The sequence below is a fragment of the Stegostoma tigrinum genome, chromosome 31, assembly GCF_030684315.1.
Source record: "Stegostoma tigrinum isolate sSteTig4 chromosome 31, sSteTig4.hap1, whole genome shotgun sequence".
NCBI classification, from domain to species: domain Eukaryota; kingdom Metazoa; phylum Chordata; class Chondrichthyes; order Orectolobiformes; family Stegostomatidae; genus Stegostoma; species Stegostoma tigrinum.
In genome coordinates, this window is record NC_081384.1 from 32,449,448 (window position 1) to 32,471,741 (window position 22,294).

At 42.0% G+C, this 22,294-nt stretch overlaps 1 protein-coding gene across 9 annotated transcripts in view; it reads right to left on the bottom strand.

Annotated features, from left to right (window-relative positions):
- Positions 1–22,294, bottom strand: part of fmnl1a (formin-like 1a) — a 286,119-nt gene that overhangs the window by 244,755 nt on the left and 19,070 nt on the right. The window contains exon 1 of one of the 9 annotated variants that reach the window (XM_048560772.2): positions 12,818–13,126. The exons of the other annotated variants lie outside the window; for them this stretch is intronic. The gene's annotated coding sequence lies outside the window, so the exon portion shown is untranslated. Of the gene's footprint in view, positions 1–12,817; positions 13,127–22,294 lie in introns of those variants that run through there. 9 annotated transcript variants of the gene reach the window in all.

Here is a 22,294-nt window from a genome sequence, read left to right on the forward strand (position 1 = left end):
TCTCTATAGTAGGTATCAAACCCTACCGACTATGACCCAAACACCTTGCTTCTGTCCAAATCTCTCTATTTCCCAAAAAAACAGCAACTGAAGGCTTCCTGAAACAAGTCAGTTGCCATAATCAGCTCCAATATTTCACAGGCCACTGAAACAACTCAAATGTCTGCCATTCAATCTCACTCCTTGCTTGCTCAATTTAATTGCACAACCGTTATTTCCAACCAGCCCAGCACCGCTCCACTAAAATATTGTCAAAACTCTTTAGAGTTTCCATAATCAGACTCACGTCTTTCTCCAGCTCCATATCTCCTCAATTCATCCAAACCCAAAGCACCAAGTCTATTTTCACAGTTCAATGTATATAGGCCAATGGATGTTCTTGTCAAGACTGTTTCTCTTGCTTCTCTACAGGTTTTTTTCCCTTCAAATTGGCAGAACTACAGCATTTCCCAATACTCCAGGTGAGTTGCAGTTCTAAATTTTGTCCACTTTTGACCTTCAGGCATTGCTATTAGTCTTTATTTCCATTCGCAGAGGCTGGCAATGCTGTTATCATTCCCCTTCATATTTCTGCTGTCATCTCCAATCACCCGCCACTGTTTCCAGGACAGCATTCTTTGCCTCGTGCACACAATCAAATTAAAAGTTTCCAGATGAAGTAAACATTAATTCACAATCCAGAAACTTGCCTGAGAGTTCAGAAAAACCCTAGACCTGAATTTCTGGATCAGGTGGCAGAGGTGTCACACAGCAGGCCCTTACAAGATATGAGGAACCACTGCAGACATGGATGTACTCTAATCACTTTAATTTTAATTTTCCATTTTATCTATGCACAGAACGATGCAGCAATTCGCTCCTATCAAAATACACATGTTCTGTTTGTGAACTGGCAGAAAATAAACTGGCCAGCTCTGTACTTTGAAAGGAAAAGGCCTTCATTTGGGGATCCTGTGTCACAATATGGAACCTGTCTCTCCTATATGCTTAGATATTACACCCTGAGTTCCTTCGCTCATTCTTATTCCAGTTACGATCAATATCTTTAACTTGCAACTGATTGTCTTTCTCCAGAATTGTCCCTAATCCAACTTTTTTTTAAAAACAATTCTTGAGTCAGTTGGCTGAGATGCCGAGAAGAGCTCAACTTAATCTGTCAGTGATAACGCACAAAGCAGCAAAAGTCCCAAGTTCAATCCCAATTACAGCTGAGTTGTTTGTGGATGGGGAGCTGGTCTCTGGATCTAATAGTTATGGAAAACCAGCAAAGGTTTTCTGCTCCTGGTTATTATCTAAAGAGTCCTTTGGCAATTTCAAAAATGCAAAAGTCAAACGAGAACAGGATTGGGCTTAACAATGATGGCCCCTGTGATTATGTAGCCTTGATCTAATGCTCCCTGTTAATATTCACACACTGGCAATGAGACAGACATGGACATTGGGCTATAAAGCTAAGGTATTTTACAATGTTGAGAACTTGGGAAAGAATGAATCAGTGAGATACAGCAGTGAGTTTTGATTGATTGAGAACTCATGCAAAGATTTAATTCTGCAGGTTTGAGACATGAGAACAGCTTCAGCTTATCTGCTGTTCAAGTTCTCCGACATTTTTTAATACACCCTCCACCCCTGATTCAGCTATTTAAAAGCTCTCCTTGCCAGATCCAACTTTGCAGTCTTCAAAAACATTAACTCATCCAGAACTCTGCTGCCCATATCTCTCATTTGTACATTTTCTGCATGCTCTGGTTTCCTTCCACAGTCCAACAATGTGCAGGTCAGGTGGACTGGCCATGCTAAATTGCACATAGTGCCCAGGGATGTGCAGGCTAGGTGGGTTGGCCATGGGTTAAGGGGATAAGGTGGGATAAGGTATGGGTCTGGGTGGGAATAGCCTGCTTCCATATGGGGTATACTATATGGTCTCACCAGTGCCCTGTACAACTGAATTCTTACTTTTAACACGTGGCAAAATGCTTCATAGATTGGGTGATTGGTTCGCAGAACATCTACATTCTGCTCTCAATAGCAGCCCTGAGCTACCTGTTGCCTGCCACTTTAACACACCACTCTGCTCCCTGACCAATATCTGTGTCTCTGGCTTGCTGCAGTGTTCCAGCAAAGCTCAGCGCAAGCTGGAAGAACAACACCTCATTTTCCACTTGGGGACCCTGCAGCCCTCCGGACTCAATATTGAGTTCAATAATTTTAGGGCCTAAACTCTCCCATGTCCTAAACCTTACCCTACACACCAGGCCTTGTTATTGCATAGTCTGCCATTACACACTGCCTCCTGTTATTCACTAACAATCCCCATTCACAACTAGTCACCATCCTGGCCAGATTGTTATCAATCCCTTAATAAAAACCAAAAGAACTGCGGATGCTTTAAATTAGGAACAAAAACAACGTTGCTGGAAAAGCTGACAGATTGTAAGAACTGCCAATGCTGGAGCCTGAGATAACACAGTGTGGAGCTGGATGAACACAGCAGGCCAAGTAGCATCAGAGGAGCAGGAAAGCTGATGGTCTGGGACAGGACCCTTCTTCAGAAAGTGAGGAGGGGGAAGGGGGCTCTGAAATAAAAGAAGAGAGGAGGGGCAGGGCTGGGTAGGTAGGTGGAATGGTGATAATAGGTAAGTGCAGATAGATAGTGGTGGAGATTGGTCAGTGAGGGGGGAGGAGCAGATAGGTGGGAATGAGAGGGAAGTTTGGTCATGGGATGAGGTCAGGGGTGGGGAGATTTTGAAACTGGTAAAGTTGAGACCATTGGGTTGTAGGCTCCCAAGGCGGAATATGAGGTGTCGCTCCTCCAGTTTCTGGGTGGTGTTATTGTGACGCTGGAGGAGGCCCAGGATGGACATGTCATCCAGGGAGTGGGAGGTAGAGTTGAAGTGGTTTGCGACTGGAAGGTGCAGTTGTTTGTCGCAAACTGAGCACAGGCGCTCTACAAAGCGGTCTCCGAGCCTCCGCTTGGTCTCACTGATGTAGAACAGGCCACAATCGGGAGCAGCCAATACAATAGACCACATTAGGTGATATACAGGTGAACATCTGTCTCGTGTGGTAAGTGTTTTTGTGTCCTTGGATGGAAGTGTCGGGGGAGATGTAGGGGCAGGTGTAGCACCTCCTGCGGTTGAAGGGAAAGGTGCCGGGGCTGGCGGGGAGTGTGGAGTGGACGAGGGAGTAGCGGAGAGAGCGGTCCCTACAGAAGGCAGATACGGGTAGGGAGGGAAATATATCCTTGGTAGTGGGGTCAGATTGCAGATGGCCAAAGTGGTGGAGAATGATGCATTGAATCTGGAGGTTAGAGGGGTGATAGGTGTGAAAAAGCTCAGCAGGTCTGGCAGCATCTGTGACGGGAAAAAAGAGTTAACATTTTGCGTCTGGTGACCTCCCTCAGAACTGATGGTGGCTGGGAAAACATCAGTTTATGTGCTGGAAAAAGAGAGGAGGGAATGGGGTAGGGAATAAACGATAGGATAGATCCTAAAAGAGAGAGAACAGCAGATGGATAGACAAAGAGTTGATAACAATCAGGCTGGGAGAATGAATAGTTGTTAATGGGAACTATTAGGGATTAACAACAAGGGGTGTCTTAGAGCACTTTATTTCAAACCATTTTTACTCCAATATTTTCTCAGAATATCAGGGCAGATGTGCGTACCTGACATGACACAACAACAATCTCATTACATGCCTTTGACTGTCAAAACTTACAAAGCTGGCAGATCAGGCAATTCCTCAGTTTATAATCAAACAAATTAATTTTAGTAATTCATAACATAGAACACAGGAAGGTACAGCACAGTACATGCCCTTCGGCCCACAATATTGTGCCAATCTATTGTCCTACCCTGCACACCCTACATTCTACTATCATCCATGTGCCTATCCAAGAGTTGATTAAGTCTCTAAAGTATCTGACTCCACTATCACTGCCGGCAGCGCATTCCACGCACCCTGCACTCTCCGTGTGAAGAACCTTCCTCTGACATCTCCCCCGTGTCTTCCTCCAGTCACTGTAAACCTACCCTCCCTCATAATAGTCATTTCCACCCTGGGAAAAAGTCTCTGGCTATCCACTCTGTCTATGCCTCTCATCATCTGGTATACTATTTAGTCTGAGGCAATCAAAAGGGAAATGGATAGTTATCTGAAAAGGATGAATGTACAGGGCTTGAGGGAGAATCAGGTGATTGGTGCGAGGTAAACTGCTCCAAGGGCAGTCATTGCCGTTGCTCCATGAATAAACACCGTGTGCTGTAGTGATCTGTGATAATATCTCCTCAGTGATGCCTGATGTGAAAATGATTGCAAAACGCGCAAACATGTCACCAGATAAAAAGGCTGGTTACCGTAGGTACGCAATTTGGAGGAAGTAAGAGAAGTAGTAGGTAGGGGACACACAGATGTCCTGAGACCCTGGAAATAGCAACTAACAGCTAGGATTCTGATTAAAAGATGCTGGAGAAACACAATCACATCAGCCTTTGTAAAGGGAAAATATGAGTCCTCCTGCTTAATATGTTCTACTTTCATCGGAACTTTATTCTGAAGACTAACCAACACTTAAAGGGTTAGCAGAAGAACTAAAGAAGATTAGAAATCACAGAATCCCTACAGTGTGGAAGCAGGCCATTCGGCTTATTGAATCCACACCAACCGCGCAAAAAGCATTTACCCAGACCCAATCTCTTACCCTGTCCCCCGAACCGTGCACTTCCTAGCCCAGCTGGCCTGTACATTTATGGACACTACGGGGAAAATTAGCATGGCTAAGTCTCCCTATCCCACACATCGTTGGACTGTAGAAGGAAACCAGAGAATGTGCAAATGAGAGTAATGGGTAGCAGAGTTCTGGATGAGTTAATGTTTTTGAAGAAGTTTTGCAAGAGTGGAGCTGGCAAGGAGAACCTTTAAATAGTCAAAAACACCCTAACCTGCACATCCTGGGTCACATCCACAACTGTGGATGCTGGAAATCAGAAACAACTGTAATTGCTGAAAGATTAAAAGAGTTTCCTCCCCTACCTGCCTCACGCACCCCCCCCTTCCCTGATGATGACCAGCCCGAGGTGTAATTGATTTTTTTTCAGAATGCTCCTTTCTCCAAACCACAGCCTCCTTCAGATTGTGTTTGCAGCCGATAAACCTCAGAGGAGGATGGGACTGATTTACGTATGAATTTGATTAGCTGTTACATCTTTGGGCGCAGTAAAAGTTGAAGAGAGCTGTCTGGCCACAAACTCAAATAAAAAATAGCAAAACATAGACAGAACAGACCAACCAGTCACTAAAAGAAAATGTTCATACTTGAACCTCTCTTTTTCTTTCGTTATCTTGCGGTGTGAGGGTCATGTTTTCTGTTGCCAGTTTAATTTCAGCACTTATGATTTTATCGGAGTCCTTAGATGTTTCACCATCTTTGAAATGACTGGGCTGGATGTCATTAGACCTAAAGGCAGCAGGTGAGTCATAGAAAGATGGGCTTGCAGCGCTAGCTTGAAATTATAGGAAACTGATTGTGCAAATAAGAAAATAATACCACAGAAGGGAAAAAGCTAGGTTTGGTATGTGGTTCCCCCGCAGAATTTAATTAGACAACGGTCCCATTGTTTGGCAGATAACCTAACTACTATACAATTATTTGGTGGCTTGAATATTAGTTTGTACATGTTTTACATAAGTCACTATAATAACTTTTGCTGTGACCATTCCAGCCTTTTGAGTGTTTGTCATCCAGTGAATATAGATACAACACAAATAACTCATTGAAAAATGTCGTCTTATTTTAAAAACCAAGATTTCAATGCAACTAGTTAACCTCACTCAAGATCAGGGTCTCTTGTTTCAGTGCTCACAGAAAGTTATCACAATGGCCTGGGAATCTTGATTTGATATTCAGCTTGGATACTTGTCTTCCTGGAAACAAAGCAATTGCTTTCCTGCGATAACAAGGTGTGGAGCTGGATGAACACAGCAGGCCAAGCAGCATCAGAGGAGCAGGAAAGCTGACATTTTGGGCCTAGACCGAGATGTCAGCCTTCCTGCTCCTCCGATGCTGCTTGATCTGCTGTGTTCATCCAGCTCTACACCTTGTTATCTCATATTCTCCAGCATCTGCAGTTCCTACTATCTCTGAAACAATTGCTTTTCTGCATTTTTTGAGTGCAACGCTCAATGGTTCTGGCTGCCTAACCGCAAATCAATGTTGGAGAAGACTTCACCAATTGTTAGGTGCCTTGTTTTGCATAGATGAAGAGTCTAGTGCGTCTCTCAGGTGTGTATTATTAAAAAATAGTCTAATTTTACTTTTCCTGAAAAGCCAGCAGTAACGCTGGGAATATTGGATCAAGCATGAGGATAAAAATTAGTCTCCATTTTAAATTCAAGTATTAGTAACAGTCGTTTTCATCAGATAAATAGGAAAAATGACAGTGGCTTTAGAAGCAAGGTTAGGTAAAACATATATTTCTCAGTAGTGCAAACAAAACAAAAGGCATTTCCCGCTCTGAAAGCATAGAATGAAAGAGAAAGAAAACAAGTGAAAGAGGAAAGAACAAAAATATTTCTTTAACAAGTTCATTCATTTAACAACTTCCATATTGCAAGGATGTCCCAAAATACTTTACCGACAAGAAAATAACTTTGCTTCCTCCCTCCTGCTACAATTTGGTTTTGAAATTCAAACTTGCCATCCTATAACTTCTCAATGTCCCTTTTCTTTCTTCCTACTCTCTCACATCAGCTGTGCTTTGCACAATCTATTTAGACCTTCAACAAGACTCCTTTTGCCTAGGTATTGCTGCAAAATCACTCCAACCCTCCCATCATAAATTTTCACTTGTGCATCTTTCATCGTCTGAGTCATTCCCTACATCAGCTTGAAAAAAAACTTAGGTTCCAGAGAATGTCTGCAAGTCCGTCAATGAAGCCATTTAAACAAGGGTCCAAGACGTGCACCTGAACCTGCAAGTTCAGAGCAGCATGGAACAGAATTAGCAACTGTCACGGAAACTTAGATGCAATTTTATAAATTCAGATCATGTGGAAATGCCTTCTTATTTCTCTATCTTGTTCAAAGGCACTTTTCAGTCAAGGTAATCTATCTAATCCAATCTGTGTCACTTTGCAAATTGGACCAAAAAAATGTGAACCCAAACCTGTGAACAGCAACTCATATTCCACTTTGGAACCCTGCAGCCCAATGGTATCAATGTGGACTTCACCAGCTTCAAAATCTCCCCTTCCCCCACCGCATCCCAAAACCAGCCCAGCTCTTCCCCTCCCCCCAGTGCACCACACAACCAGCCCAGCTCTTCCCCCCCACCCACTGCATCCCAAAACCAGTCCAACCTGTCTCTGCCTCCCTAACCTGTTCTTCCTCTCACCCATCCCTTCCTCCCACCCCAAGCCGCACCTCCATCTCCTACCTACTAACCTCATCCCAACTCCTTGACCTGTCCGTCTTCTCTGGACTGACCTATCCCCTCCCTACCTCCCCACCTATACTTTCCTCTCCACCTACCTTCTTTTCTCTCCATCTTCGGTCCACCTCCCCCTCTCTCCCTATTTATTCCAGAACCCTCACCCCATCCCCCTCTCTGATGAAGGGTCTAGGCCCAAAATGTCAGCTTTTGTGCTCCTGAGATGCTGCTGGGCCTGCTGTGTTCATCCAGCCTCACATTTCGTTATCTTGAACCCAAATCTGGGTTCACTGCTCCTTCACCTGCACAGATAGTCAGTGAAAAATATCATCATTTTCTCAATGCGCAGGCAGTCGCATGCAATTAAAAGGTACCACTGAAACTACAGGCATTGCAAAATCTCAAGAGTCCAAGACAGACACCCAATTAAGTGGAGAGAGAAGCACAGTAAAATCATTGATAACTTGACTGATGGCTAGAACTTACACTGTTTCAAAGACATTGCATGTTCACTTAAAAACCAGTGTCCTCTCTAACACTGAGACATTTTATTTTATGTTTTATTAGGTATCGATTTATTCAATCTGCCAACAAAAGATGAGCTTAAACTGTGATACTGTCACAAATGCCCGGAAGGAATACTGTTTTGAGGATCGTTTTTTAGACAAAACATTAAATTACGAGTCCACCAGCATCTCTAGTGGGTATACAAGATCCCAAAATGCTATTTGAAGAACAGTTAAGTTTGTGTCAATGTCCTAATCAATTGTTATTCCTTAACCAACATCATTAAAGATGGTGGTGCAGAGGCCCAGCTTAATGTTCTGATATCATGGGTTCAAGTCCTACCAAAGAAGATGATAAAAGTTGAATTTACTTAAGATTAGCTCATCTAATACTGACCAGTTCACTAATACCTATCCTTCAGAGAAGCAAAGCTGCCATTCTATTCTTGTCTAGCAGGCATATACCTCAAGATGCACAGCAATGTTTGATTTGATTTATTGCTGTCATGTGTACCGGAGGTGCAGTGAAAAGTGTTTTCTTATGTGTTTTACAGGCAGATCGTACTATACAAGTGCGTCAGGGTAATAGAACAGAGTGCAGGATACAATGTTACAGCTGCCAAGGAGATGCCAATAGAGATCAATGTGATTGACCTCTAACTACCCTCTAAAATTGCCCAGTAAGCCACTCAGTTCAACGTCAAATGTAATGGGCAACAAATCCTTGCCACTCATGCCTCCATTTCCATGAAATAGCTGACAACTGTGGGACCCTTGTTCTGCCCAAGCTGTCTGTTGCACTTCATACTTTACGTCAAGAAGTTGGAAGCATTACATTAAAAAAAAATTCCGTTTCCAATAGAGATTAATGACCAAGAGCAAGATAAGTCACAAGCACCATGAGTCTGAGCCACATTGTCCATTCCAAATGTGCATTGACAGCTTTCCTCATTTTCTACAACACACTGTCAGGTTCTGGAATAAAAATCCATAAAAATGAATAAAGTTCAGGGCTTCTCTGTATCCTCCTCTAATCCCATTACATCAAAAGATAAGATAGAAATTGCTGAAGAGACTCAACAGATTTGGCAAAACCTGTGGGGACAGAAAGCAGAGCTGGGTCCAGTGATCCTTCTTCATAACTGACTGTAGCTAGGTAAAAGTGGTATACATGTTGAAGAAGGGTTAGGGGCCAGTGGGTCAAGATGAACCCCAGAGACAGAAAGCAGTGGTTGAGCAGACAAAGGGATGGATAATGGTGAGCCCAAAAGAAAGAAAAACTGCTAATTGGGACCATGAGTGAGTGAAAATGGGTCATCTAAGATGAAAACAGCCTAAGTGATGACAGGGTCAGGGGTGTGAGGGTGAGTAAAGAACATTGAAGGAGGCATCCTGGCCTTAAAAATACTGAACTCGATGTTGAGTCCTGAAGGCTGGATGGTCCCAAGCAAACAATGAGAAATTGTTCTTCTGGCTTGTGCTGGAGTTTTGCTGGGCTTTACAGCAGTCCCAAGACAGAAACATTGACCAGGAGTCGTTTTTGCAGACAGGACGTGGCTGTTACGCAAAGCAGTTGCCCAGGCTGCATTTCATCTCCCAATGTAGAAGAGACCACATTGTGAGCAAGTAGACTAGATTGAGTGAAGTGCAGGTAAATCAGAGCGTGGCTGACGGAAACAAACTGTAACATTGTTTGTGTGAAGTTTGTTTATCTAGGGCTTATTAACGCAGGACCAGGAAAAGGCATCTTAATTATAGATCAGAGAAAACATGCTAGGGTCACAATCTAAAGCTAAATTATGACCACAGCCAGAGACTTAGACCTACCCTCTTGACTTCACCTGTATTGATTTGTGAGGTAGGATATGAGAGTAAATGCAGCATCTATCAGGAGTGGGAAAATTAATGGATATAGTTGGGTAGAGGGAGTTTCTCCTAATGATGAACTATTGAAACTAGTCGGAAACTGCGCAGGTTAGGATCTGGAGTAAGGCAGGATTAAGTCTAGTTCTGATTTCTCTAAGGTCATGTGCGTGTGGCTGAGAGGGGTGCTGGAAGAAGGAGTTCTCAAAACAATTCTGTCATATAATTTTACAAAATATACATTTTCTCTCTCATTGACTACAAATTGGCTGAATCCAAATGGGTATTGACAAGAGGCAGGCAACTCCTTGAGGTGCTTTTCTCACACATTAGAATTCACATTGAATGAATATTACCTTTACTAAGTCACTTTGCAAAGATAGGCCCTGCTGCCGCAGTCATTCCATGCCCAGTATCTAAGCCAAGGTTTGTCTTTTGCATCATAGGGGAACAAGAGCCTTTGGGCATTTAGCTTACGATTCGGGTAGAAGCCCACAAAAGCAGTTTTCTTCATTTCAAGACACTGTGCAGGAGCTGAAAATGATTGAGGCTACTGAGTCTATGTTAAATGGCATTAACAAATGAACCAGCAGCAGATGCTTTATTCAATACACACAAGGCTGGTTTGACATTTGATCCTGGGTCTGTGCTGTTGCAGCTGTTAACCTATATGGCGATGAGGGACCTTCTCCAAGGAGCGAAAAGAAACCAGTTACAGTTTTCATTTCCATTCATTATCCATGTAACATTAAAGATACTTTTACAATTGCTCCTCATTTTGGATCTGTTGGACCTACAGGATCCCACATTTCCAGTACAAACACCACTTGTCCACAGTTACACATGACCACAATTCTGTTGTGACGGTAAGGGAGGATAAACAGGCATACACTAACGATCTGAAAGAAATGGCAACACATGGAAGATTCCATTGCCTAGTATCTTCCAAAGGCAAACTTAGGGCTCAGCCAAGATGCTTCCATCATCAAAAATTCTACACAGTTTCCATGGCTAACCCATTTGGGAACACAGCTGACTAGGGTGAGGTACCCTGAGCATCATGAAGACAGAACAAGACAGCATCTTCCTTGGACACATTAGGGATAAACAGAAAAAAAATCTTGCATTTACCGTCTATTGTACGACTTGGAATAATACGATGTCCCAAAAAGTTTTGCAGTCAATAAAGTATATTTACAATCTTGATACATTAATATAGTATCAGAACACCAACAATAGGAGCAGGAGCCCATTGAGCGTGCTTCACATTCAGTATGGTTATGGCTAATTTTAGTTTTGAACTCCTTTTCCAATTCTCCTCCCACATCCTTCATTTTCCTGAGATGCCAAAACTCTACCTGTTCCACCTTTAAGTATATCCAGTGTTGGAGCGTCCACCAACTTCTGGAGTAGAGAATGAAGAAATTGCTCCTCATCTCAGTCCAAGTTGGTTGACTCCTTATCCTGAAATGGTGCCCCCATGTTCTGGATTGATCAATCTCCAGAAATAACATCATATTTCATCTCTGTCAAGCCCTTCAAATTCTTGTACAATCCAATCAGATCATCTCTCATTCTCTAAATTCCATTGACTCGAGTTATTCAACCTCACATCATAGAACAATCCTTTCATTCCATGGACCAATCTTGTGAATATGTGCCTCCAATGCAAGAATAAATATATCTTTAAATATGGAGATAAAAACTGCACATAATAGTCCACGTGTGGTCTCAAAGTCCCATACAGTTATAAGAATATGCCTTCATTTTTGTACTCCAATCTCTTTTCAATGAAAGCCAGCATATCATTTGCCTTCCAAACTGCTTTCTATACTTTTATTCAAATTCACTCACAGGATATGGGTATCACTGGTCAGACCAGCATTAATTACCCAAAGGGCAGTTAAGAGTCAACCACATTGCTGTGGGTTTGGAGTCACATGTAGGTAAGGATGGCAGTTTCCATAGTGTTACCAGGCAATGTACACACATAGGAGTCTCATCCGACCCATCCTCCCTTCCTCCAACATAAACTTCCGCAAAAGGCAAAAAAATGGGGAAAACAAAAAAAAACCTCATGCCAACCTAGCAAGGTAAATCTCTTAACTTCCTCTCTGATCCACGAGAAAAAAGATCCTTGATACCACAGTAAACAGAAGAGCCCCATTCAATAACCCGACAACCTTCGGTGTACAATACTGTTGGGCACACTTAATAGCTCCCTTTCGATTATTTGAAGAAAGTGCACTCACTAGCCCTTCTGGAGACTTGTTCAAATACCTGCTGATATCTAATATCATCCTTATATGCATTTCCTACAGTCCTCCCGATCTCAGTTGACTTAAATAGCCTTTCCACATTTACCAAATCTAATGTTACACAATGTTTAGAACCTCAAATTTACAATCTATCTTGACTAAGAAATTTCAGCTACAACTTATACTATTCATCCTGGGCTTATCTGCCTTATGTTGATCTTCACATTAATCTTTGGCTCCTTCAAGTATCAAGATACAAAATAGGGGCTGGTCATGAATGGAGCAATTTGGGCATGATATTGGATCGGACAGAATTTACTCCGTAACTGCGTATGTCACATTTTGGATTTTAGCCCAAGGTCCTGTTTGATTACACATGCAGATCTAAACTCTCCGTGGTTCTATCCAAAAAGGTCTAGGATCTCACACTTACCCCTTATCCAACATTAACAAAAACTATCGCAATGTACAAAATCATTCCTTCATTTATTATCTGTGGAGTCTTGCTGCACAAAAATTGCTTGGTTTATGTGCTTGCCTAAAACGATTTCTTAAAATAATCCTTTATTTGTAGAGTGCTTAGGGACATCCAGAGGACATGATGAGACTCTGCAAAACTGCAAGTTTGCTTTTTCTCACAACTAAAGCATAAGCGGTCAGAATAAAATTCTCCTCGTAAATCATTTGTTACCTAATTATATTTAACACTGAATTGCAGCACTGGCAGAATGGCTAGACTGATACTGTCCATCATACTCACCCTTTCTCAATCCACTCAAGGTCAGGCCTTAGAAAGACAGGTTAGATTGCAAACAGCTTCGCAGTCCAAAACAGGCAATTTACATTTCGAGAACCAATCTTCAATCCTACTGCAGACACCCAACTTGCACCAAGGAGTGAGGCGAACATCCATAAAAACGCAGTCTGTCTGAAGTACACTTCATTTCACCAACGGAATTCATCTTTTGATCAATTGCTGCACATAAATCCAATACAATAACAACTCCAGAAATAAAAGCCACTCAGGAGAGACGAGCAAATAAAGAAAACAAGATATTTAGTAAAGAGCAGGATTAGATTCTCTCACCTCGAAGGCTGCGATACATGAATACTGCTTTCTGAAATCCTTGCTGTATGGAGAGGAACCTCCACAAAAACAATTGTGAGAATAGTTTGAGATGCATTAATTAGTTGTCTGCTAGGATTCTCACTGTGAGATTTCTGGATATCAGCCAGTCATTCAATCCAATGCTGGATAATTATACAAAAACACAGCACAAATATAAGCCATTCTACCCTTCAAGCCTGTGCTTGTTCTTTGTAAGTGACTACCAATGAGTTCCATTTCCCCAACCTCCATCCAAAGCCTTGCAATTGTTTTTTCAAGTGTTTATCCAATTTCCTTCCAGCAGTTACTGTTTCAAGCTGTGCATCCAGATCATAAAGCCATGCATCTCTCCAAAAGAAACCATTCTGCTAATTATCTTAATTCTTTCCTCTCCAGCTGTACTCATTAATTCCACAAATACATCTGACTCAGGAAGAAAACATTATTTCACAGAGTATGTGATCTGCATAACCTCTGCTCATCCTTGGGCCATTCAATCCCTTTCAAAACCCAGGATTCATCCAACATTAATTAATTCCCGCTGATACCCTCCATTGGTCTTCTGAATAGTCTCTCCCCGTTTTCTTCTAATGGTGCTGAATGTCATCCGGACAAAAAAAAACATAAGTCCAAATAAGCAATAGGCAACAGTAAACAAAGGCAAAATTAACAGTGTTCCTCAGAAAGCTCTTGTTTGTTATGAGGCCAGTGATACACTGTGGGGGAATGGTTTTGTTGGAAACATTTTCAGAGAGAGTTAAAGCAAAAGTACCTCTACATGTTCAGGGAAGGCAAGAGACCTAGGGCTCAGTTCCTTCAGTTTTGCGTCAATATCAGAAGCTACCGTGACTGCCAACATTTCCTGAACAAAAAGCAATGCGACAACTACCTGAGGCATCTGTTTTTAGAGTCACAGAGACATATAGCATGGAAGCTGACCGTCTAGTCCAACTTTCCCATGCCAATCAAATATCCTAAACTCATCTAGACCCATTTGCCAGCATTTGGCCCATATCCCCTCTAAACCCTTTCCATTCATACACCCATCCAGATGCCTTTTAAATGTCATAATTGTACCAGCTTCCACCACTTCCTCAAGCAGCTCATTGCATACACACATCAGCCTCTGTGTGACCCTTAGGTCCCTTTTAAATCTTTCCCCTCTCACCTTAAACCTATGCCCTCTGGTTTTGGATTTTCCTACCCTGGAGAAAAGACCTTGGCTGTTCACCCTATAGAGACCATCATGATTTTATAAACCTCCATCAGGTCACCCCTCTTCCTCCGACACTCCAGGAAAAGTAGTCCCAGCATATTTAGCCTCTCCCTATAGCTCAAACCCTCCAACCCTGGCAATATCCTTGTCAATCTTTTCTGAATTCTTTCAAGTTCAGCAACGTCTTTCTTATAACAGGGAGACTATAACTAATGCAGAATCCCAAAAGTGGCCCATCCCATGTCCTATACAGACTCAACACGACTTCCCAACTCCTATAGTCAATGCAATGACCAACTACTGTGTCTAGCTGCGACTCCACTTTCAAAGGAGCTATTTCTTTTTATGAATACTTCAATACTTGTATTCAGAAATATATCAGGCTTTACTTTTACTGTTCCATAATTGAAAAGCTACTCTATAAACTGTACCACCTAGTACTGATCATTCTATTCCACATAACTCTCTGCACATGTTTCTAACATTCAACTGATTGGACTCCAGGCTTCGGCCTATATCTCCAAGTGTTTCTCATTTACTTCTTAACTCCGCCCACAATGTGCTCTTTATGCCCAATAAGGCACAGTTTTGTGACATCATCACAAGGTTGCTCTAGGGTCCAAACTCCCTTACACAACACTAATGGTCCTACCTGCATCAGGCGTCTTTATTTGATAATGTCACCAAAAGCAACTAACTCCCTGTTGAAGGTCTCTTGCTTTCACTTACCAGCCTCAGCAACACCCTCTTCTCTCAGTGGGCTTGCCAGCCTGGTACTGCTTTAGCCCTGTGATAGCCTGATCTAAAATATCATTATGAATTTCATTCAAATATATAATTGGGTAGAACTAGAATGAGTCGATTGGTAAAGTATTCCTGCAATTAGGATTATTTTCTTTTAAACTATTCATCAAAGGGCTTGATGTTGTTGTTCTAAAAAGTGTGCAATTTGATGATTGGTAAATATACATTCAAATGTTTGGTGAGGAAAAAAAATTAACAGAATCTCCCAGGTGTATCTGAAAGGAACAAATGTCCCCTGGTAATACTAACACAGTCTCGTCTTCCATCTGGAGATTCAGAATCAGTTTGTGAGTGTCTCACTGTGCACACATTTAATGTCACAGGATTCTCTTAGTGCTAAGTACAGAAATGTGTTGACTAATTGGCAGCAAGTTACAGTTCAAAAGTGATAATTTTCCTTGCTTCATGTGCTATTTTTCACTGCACTCCGAATGGATCAATTCCTTTCTTTATGCAACGAAGATAGCTCGTTTGTTTGTGTCCTTCTGGGCAGATGCTGGGCTTATGATGTTACCTCATGGAAAGGTGGATAGTTTGCAATTATTGTTAGCTGAAATCTCTCAAATACCTCTATAATGGCTCTGTGCAATGTCAAGGGCCAACACTTGTATGTAGCTGTAAGTGTGTGTGAGATACCAGGACAGATGTGGGGCAGAGAGAAAGAGAATGAGAGAGTGAGAGAGAAAACAAGTATATCCAAGTTATGTGTAGAACAGCCACACTGACAACAAAGGTTAGGACTCTATTCTACGATGTATAGGTTATACACTATTGCACACAGTCCATACCTTGGCCCTTAACAACATTCAGACATCGATGTCAGGCATGAACATACAACTAAGTCTGGTCCCAGCAATGTGGCAACTTCTGTAATAGAAAATAAATTTTGCTCACTTAACAATGTTGATTTATAAAATCTGCTTCTTTTCCCTAGGGACCAGTTTTAGAAGTTGAATGATTCCTTATATAAACAGATGCTGTATACACCTGCAGTCAATTGGATCAGTTAGTTTATCTGGCAAACAGATTCCATCTCTGGCTTGTACCAGGTTAATTGATCCCTGTTGAGACAGGTGGTTGAACTATCATTGTCTTTAGTAGTCAGGGATCTCAGTGGCTATTAGGACTTCAGACTACTAAAACCAGCAATCTGTGCTGGAGCAGATAGATGTTAGCTAAGGCTAAGGCTAAGTTGGGCAATAAAATAGCAATATTCCTCCCTGTTATCCAACCCCATCCTCTTTCTCTTGATAGAACAGTACCCAGATGCTCATTATTACGTAAGGACAATGCTTTCTTGGGAGAGATGCCAGAGGGTTTCTGCCAACCAATGATGTTGGTGTTATCAGGAGGGCAGAGAAAATTGGCAATAATAACAAAAAATAGGTCCCAGATCTGAATGGATTCAGTTCATAAATTTAAAGCTAAATTGTTATTAGACAGGCCACCCTGGAAACATTCCTGTGAAATACTGTTGCACGACTAACTTTGTTGACACAGAGAACGCAATCAGGTGTCACTTCTCCAGAAGGTCACTGATCAAATTTAAAAGATGCCATCCTCCACCACCAGGAAGGACTCTCGGAACAGTACCACAATGATTAACAACTACATACAACATACGTGCTGGAATAGATAAATGTTAGCTGAGGACAAGTTGGGCAGATCTCAGGAACGCTGCCCCTCCCTATTCTCTTTCCCCATAATTCTTAACATCGTTTTCTTGACAGAACAGTCTCTTGATGTTCTTCATTACATATGGAAAATGCTTCCTCATTTCAAAGCATTGCTCCTCTCAAAATCTGTCCTTCACAGTCAACAGACTAGATCCCAGTGCCCAGCAATCACTACATGGTTCGAGCACAGCTGACCCACAGTTACCATACTGGCTCCAGCTCCATGCCCACATTTTCCCTGAGGCTTTGCAAAATGTTTTCTCTTCAATTCTTCTTTGAAAACTACAATTATATCTGTCTCCACCAGACTCTCAGGCAGTGAATTCCAGATCTAGATCATCCTATGTGTTAAAAGGATTCCCCGATTGTCATCCTTGGTTCTAGGACTTGCTATATTGTGTTGAGATCCTCTGGTTCTTGTTTCTTTCAATATTTGCAACACCTTCTCTCTATCTACTCCAGCCAGACTCCTTATGACTTTGATTACCTATGCCAAATCTCCTCCCAACCTTCTCCTCCTGGACCACAACTCCAGATTCTTCAATGGATCCACATAACTGACATGCCTCATCAATGAAGCCATCTTTATAAACCTTTTCTGGGTTTTCTCTAAAGGGTTCACACACTTCCTAAAGGGTGGTGTCCAGAATGTGACACAACACCCCAGTTCAGATTGATCCAATGTTCATCATAACATTCTTCCGATCTCACATATCCAACAGCACAACACTATACCTCGCACCCAACGTTATACGAACACAGTGGAATGCAATAAGACAATCAGTTCCACAGCTAAAACACAAATTGCTGGGAAACTCAGCATCTATGGAGAAAAAGCAGAGTTAGCCTTTTGGATCCAGTGAAGTATTAAAAACATTAACTCTGGTTTCTCTTGAGATGCTGCCAGACCTGCTGAGTTTTCCCAGCAATTTCAGTTTTCATTTCTGATTTCCAGCAACTGCAATTCCTTGGTTTTCCAATTCCAAAGCTACTGCATTCCAGGCAACAATATGTAATATATAATCAAATAGAAATGTTGTAACCTTTGAGTAAACTCACATGTTCCACCAAATTTTGCACTTTTCCCCATTTTACCATCAAATCACTCTTCATATATTCCTCCAGTAGCTGTCATTTTCTATCTCACTAATAACTCCTAGTTACACAAATAGGTTGACACCACAATCAGTCTCAATGTTGGCCAGATTTCCAGGTTTCCCAAGCCACCTGTGGGGTACGAGGATAGTTCTGATTCCGAAACAACATGAAACAAAAACCCTTGTGTGTTTTCAGGTGGAAATAAATGACTCACTACATATGAAGAGTAGTACAGTTCTTCCTCATGTCCAGGCTAGTCCTTATCCCTCAAGTAACATAATGAAACTGAGCATTATTTAAATTGCTGTTAAATGATACATTGTCTGCCTACAAACAGTGCCTTTACTTCAAAAATCATTCCTTTACTCTGAATCACTTCAGGACATTTCAAGAATGAGAAAGTTGACATACAATTTATCGGTTCACATCATCAAACCTCAAGAGGTATTTCAGACATGAGGCTTCAATCTCTGTTTCTGTCAAATTCAATGCTGACCTTAAATTCACCTGTATGCACTGTTTCCAAATCAACAATAAACAGTAATCGATTTCTCGTTCTCTGTCACTCATTTTGGGGTGTATCTGCTGTTGCAGACACTGACTTAATTGAACTGAATGTCAAGCTGGCTGTAAAAGAGGCAATGTCAATCCCTAAATTTCTACTCCGTGAAGACTCAAGTGATTGGTGGGTTAGCCGTGGTTAATACAAGGAGTGGGTGGGATGCTGTTTGAAAGGTTTGTGCAGAATCATTAGGTTGAAAGGCATCTAACTGAAATCTAGGGATTCTGTGAACCAAATGGAGTGTAAATGGAGATTGCTGACTCTTTACTAACTGATCACCAGGCATGGTGGAAAGCGCCCAATATGAAGTGACTGCAGGCTATAGAAGGACTGAAATATTTATCTATTAACTTAATTCCTTTATTTTCCTAATTTATACAATAAAAAACTGTAATGTAGAATGTTTAACTTTTTCCTTCATTTCTCTACTTTTGTACCTAATCTATCCTAGTACTTAAGACCTGTAACTAGGTACTTCGTACCTGACATGGCTCTGTGTGTGGCATCATTCTACACCTTCACTCTACAGTACTTTTGTACTTGAGTACATGTGACAGTAAAACCTAATTCTAATTCTAACTAAAATCAGTATTGATAAACACCCCCACTGGTTGCATCATTGAATGAACACCACAATGATGATGGAAAGTGGTTTGTGACAAGTAGTTGGTCATCACCAAGAAATCAACATTTACACTGCTTACATGACCTTTATGCAAAGCAACAGTGCTTGAACAGCAGTAACCATGGAAATTTGAGAGATGTATCACAGTCAGATCACACAAAATTCATTTGATTATCTTGTCCTTAATATACAATGAAGATTGTAAATGTACAGCTTACACTCCATTTGGTTCACAGAATCCCTAGAGTTCAGTTAGATGCCTTTCAACCTATTGATTCTGCACTGACCTTTCAAACAGCATCCCACCCACTCCTTATATTAACCATGGCTAACCCACCTAACCTGCACATCCTTGGACACTCTGAGCAACTTAGCATGGCCAATCTGCCTGAAGTGCATATCTCAGGACTGTGGGAGGAAACTGGATCACCTGGAAGAAACCCACACAGACACAGGGAAAATGCGCAAAATTCTACACAGACAGGCACCCCAGGCCGAAACGAACCCAAGTTCCTGGTGCTCCTCTGAGCCACCAGCTGTGGTCCATAAATTTATGCTAATAGCTCTGAAGACACTGCACTGCTTGGCTATACTTAATAGATTGAATTTACCCCACAGATCCACAGAAATATCCCTGTTTCAAACATTACACTGTCTTGAAAGCTAATAACCTTTTTCACTCTTTAAAATTCCCTTACGGCACTTAGCAGCTTTGCCAATAGCTCCCAGTCCATTGCAGAGGGGTTTGGCATTTGGCCTCAGAGATTCATTGAAATGCAGTTCAAGATGATTCACTCTACAATTCATCCATTGTGCACGGGAGAATCTTCACTTCAACACTCCTACAAATGGCCAATCTAAGACTGGGAAGCACCTTCAATGTAACACAATATCCTGAGATGTTTCACAGGAGCATTACAAAATAAAAATGACACACAGCCTCGTGAAGAGCTTTTAGCTCATAGGAACAAAGCTTCAATGGAAGATGGAGGTTCTGAGGAGTATCTGAGAGGGGGAAAGTGAGGTAGCGACTTGGAGTGGTGTACAAAGGGAATTCCAGGCTCTACTCAACTAATGGCTGTCAATCATGGAGCTATTATCAATAGGCATACACGAGAGGCTAACACTAGAGGACATATTTGTCTCCAAGGGATGAGATTACAGAGACAAGGACAGCTGTGGCCATGCAGAGGTTTGAAAAGGAGGATGACAATTTTAAAAGCAAGATTTTGATTGAATGGAAGCCAATGAGCACAGTGGTGTTAGATGAAAGGGAGTTAGGGCACAGGTAGCAGAATTTTGGACTTCCTTTAGTTTGTGATGGGCAGTATCTGGGAGACCAGTCGCCATGTATGTCCACACAATCACAGCAATGAAGGAGTGGGCGCAGGTTCCGACAGCGAATGAATTAAGACCAGGCCATGTGGAGATGGGCAGTCACTGCTGGTATAAGGAGGAGATTGGAAGTATATCCTGCGTCAAAGGTGACACCAGGTGAGTGAAGAGGCTGAGTCACATTGTTAATCACTGGCAACAGCCTACATTGCGACACTGATAATGCTGATTGGCACAGGCTCATATCACTGGAATATTCTGTTCCTCTTAAACTCTCTTATTATGGTGATCCAGTTAAACCAAGATAGGCTGGCTAGAAAGTTCCCAGCTTCCAATCCCAACCTTTGCCAAAGCAGACAATTTTAAGCAGAATGCAGGCAGGATGCCTGAACTAAGTCTGAACATGAAAGAACAGGAGTTGGAGTCAGTCATCTAACTAGGCTTAATCTGATGGGCCAAACAGCCTGTTTCTGGCTTTTTAAATTCTATATCATTCCAGTATCCTGTCAGACCTGCTAGCAGGCTTGGCAAAAACATGGGGGTGAGACTGAGTTCAGCTACAATACTGTTAAAGTTGAATGGCCCATTGGCACTCACTGCCTTGGCGCACACATAAGGAGCAGCCATATGTCTGCCTATATGGGCCCAGTTAACACCTCCAGAAGATGAGGGTAAAATACGCAAATGTACTACTTAAATCAAAAGTAAACGATTCACAATGTGCGCACAAGCGAATAGATCGATCAAAGCAAAACGTTGAGCGATTCCAGCGCTTGCTCTGAATGCTGATGCTCAAGAGGCTCCTGCATTGTTTGAGTCTGTTCCAAAATGAATCATTCTACCGTTTCCATCCGAATTTTGTGCAGTTGAATGATAACAACCAGCCCACCTCCAGAATGATGCAAAAGAAAAATCCCTAAAGTAATCCGGTACAGACGTCTGAGTCAATCCAGAATGATGTCTAATGTTGAAGGTGGGATGTTTTGCAGCGTGTCAAACTCTTTAATGACACCACCCACAATCCACACCAACACTGACTGCCCTCTGCGAATTGGAAAGCTTTATTACCTGCCTTATCCTTCCTGTATTGTTCTCACAAGCCAGGGGGAAATATAGAGTTACTGAAGCAATCACAAGAGCTAAGTGCCCCCCTTCACATCCATATCTCCTTTCTGCTGGAGGGTTTGAGCTACAGGGAGAGGCTGAATAGGCTGAGGCTATTTTCCCTGGAGCGTCAGAGGCTGAGGGGTGACCTTCTAGAGGTTTATAAAATCATGAGAGGCATGGATATGATAAATAGCCAAGGCATTTTCCCCACAGTAAGGGAGTCCAAAATTAGACAATAAAGGTTTAAGATGAGATGGGAAAGATTTATAAGGGACCTAAGGGGCAACTTTTTCATGCAGAGGGTGGTGCATGTATGGAATGAGCTGCCAGAGGAAGTGGTAGAGGCTGGTACAATTACAACATTTAAAAGGAATCTGGATGGGTACATGAACAGGAAGGATTTAGAGGGACATGGGCCAAATGCTGGTAAATGGGACTAGATTAATTTAGGATATCTGATCAGCAAGGACGATTTGGACCGAAGGGCCTGTTTCTGTGCCGTACATCTCTATGACTCTAAGTTCAGAGGAACGAAATTCTCTATCTGAAATTGGGGCTGGAATAATGGGAGTTATAAAGTAATGCTTCCATTGTACAGGACTCCAGGTAAACCCCCATTTGGAGTACTGCAGTTCAGGCAGGAAATATTGGCCTTGGAAATTACGTGCAAATTCACCAGAAATACTCCAGGGCTTAAAGGGTTAAA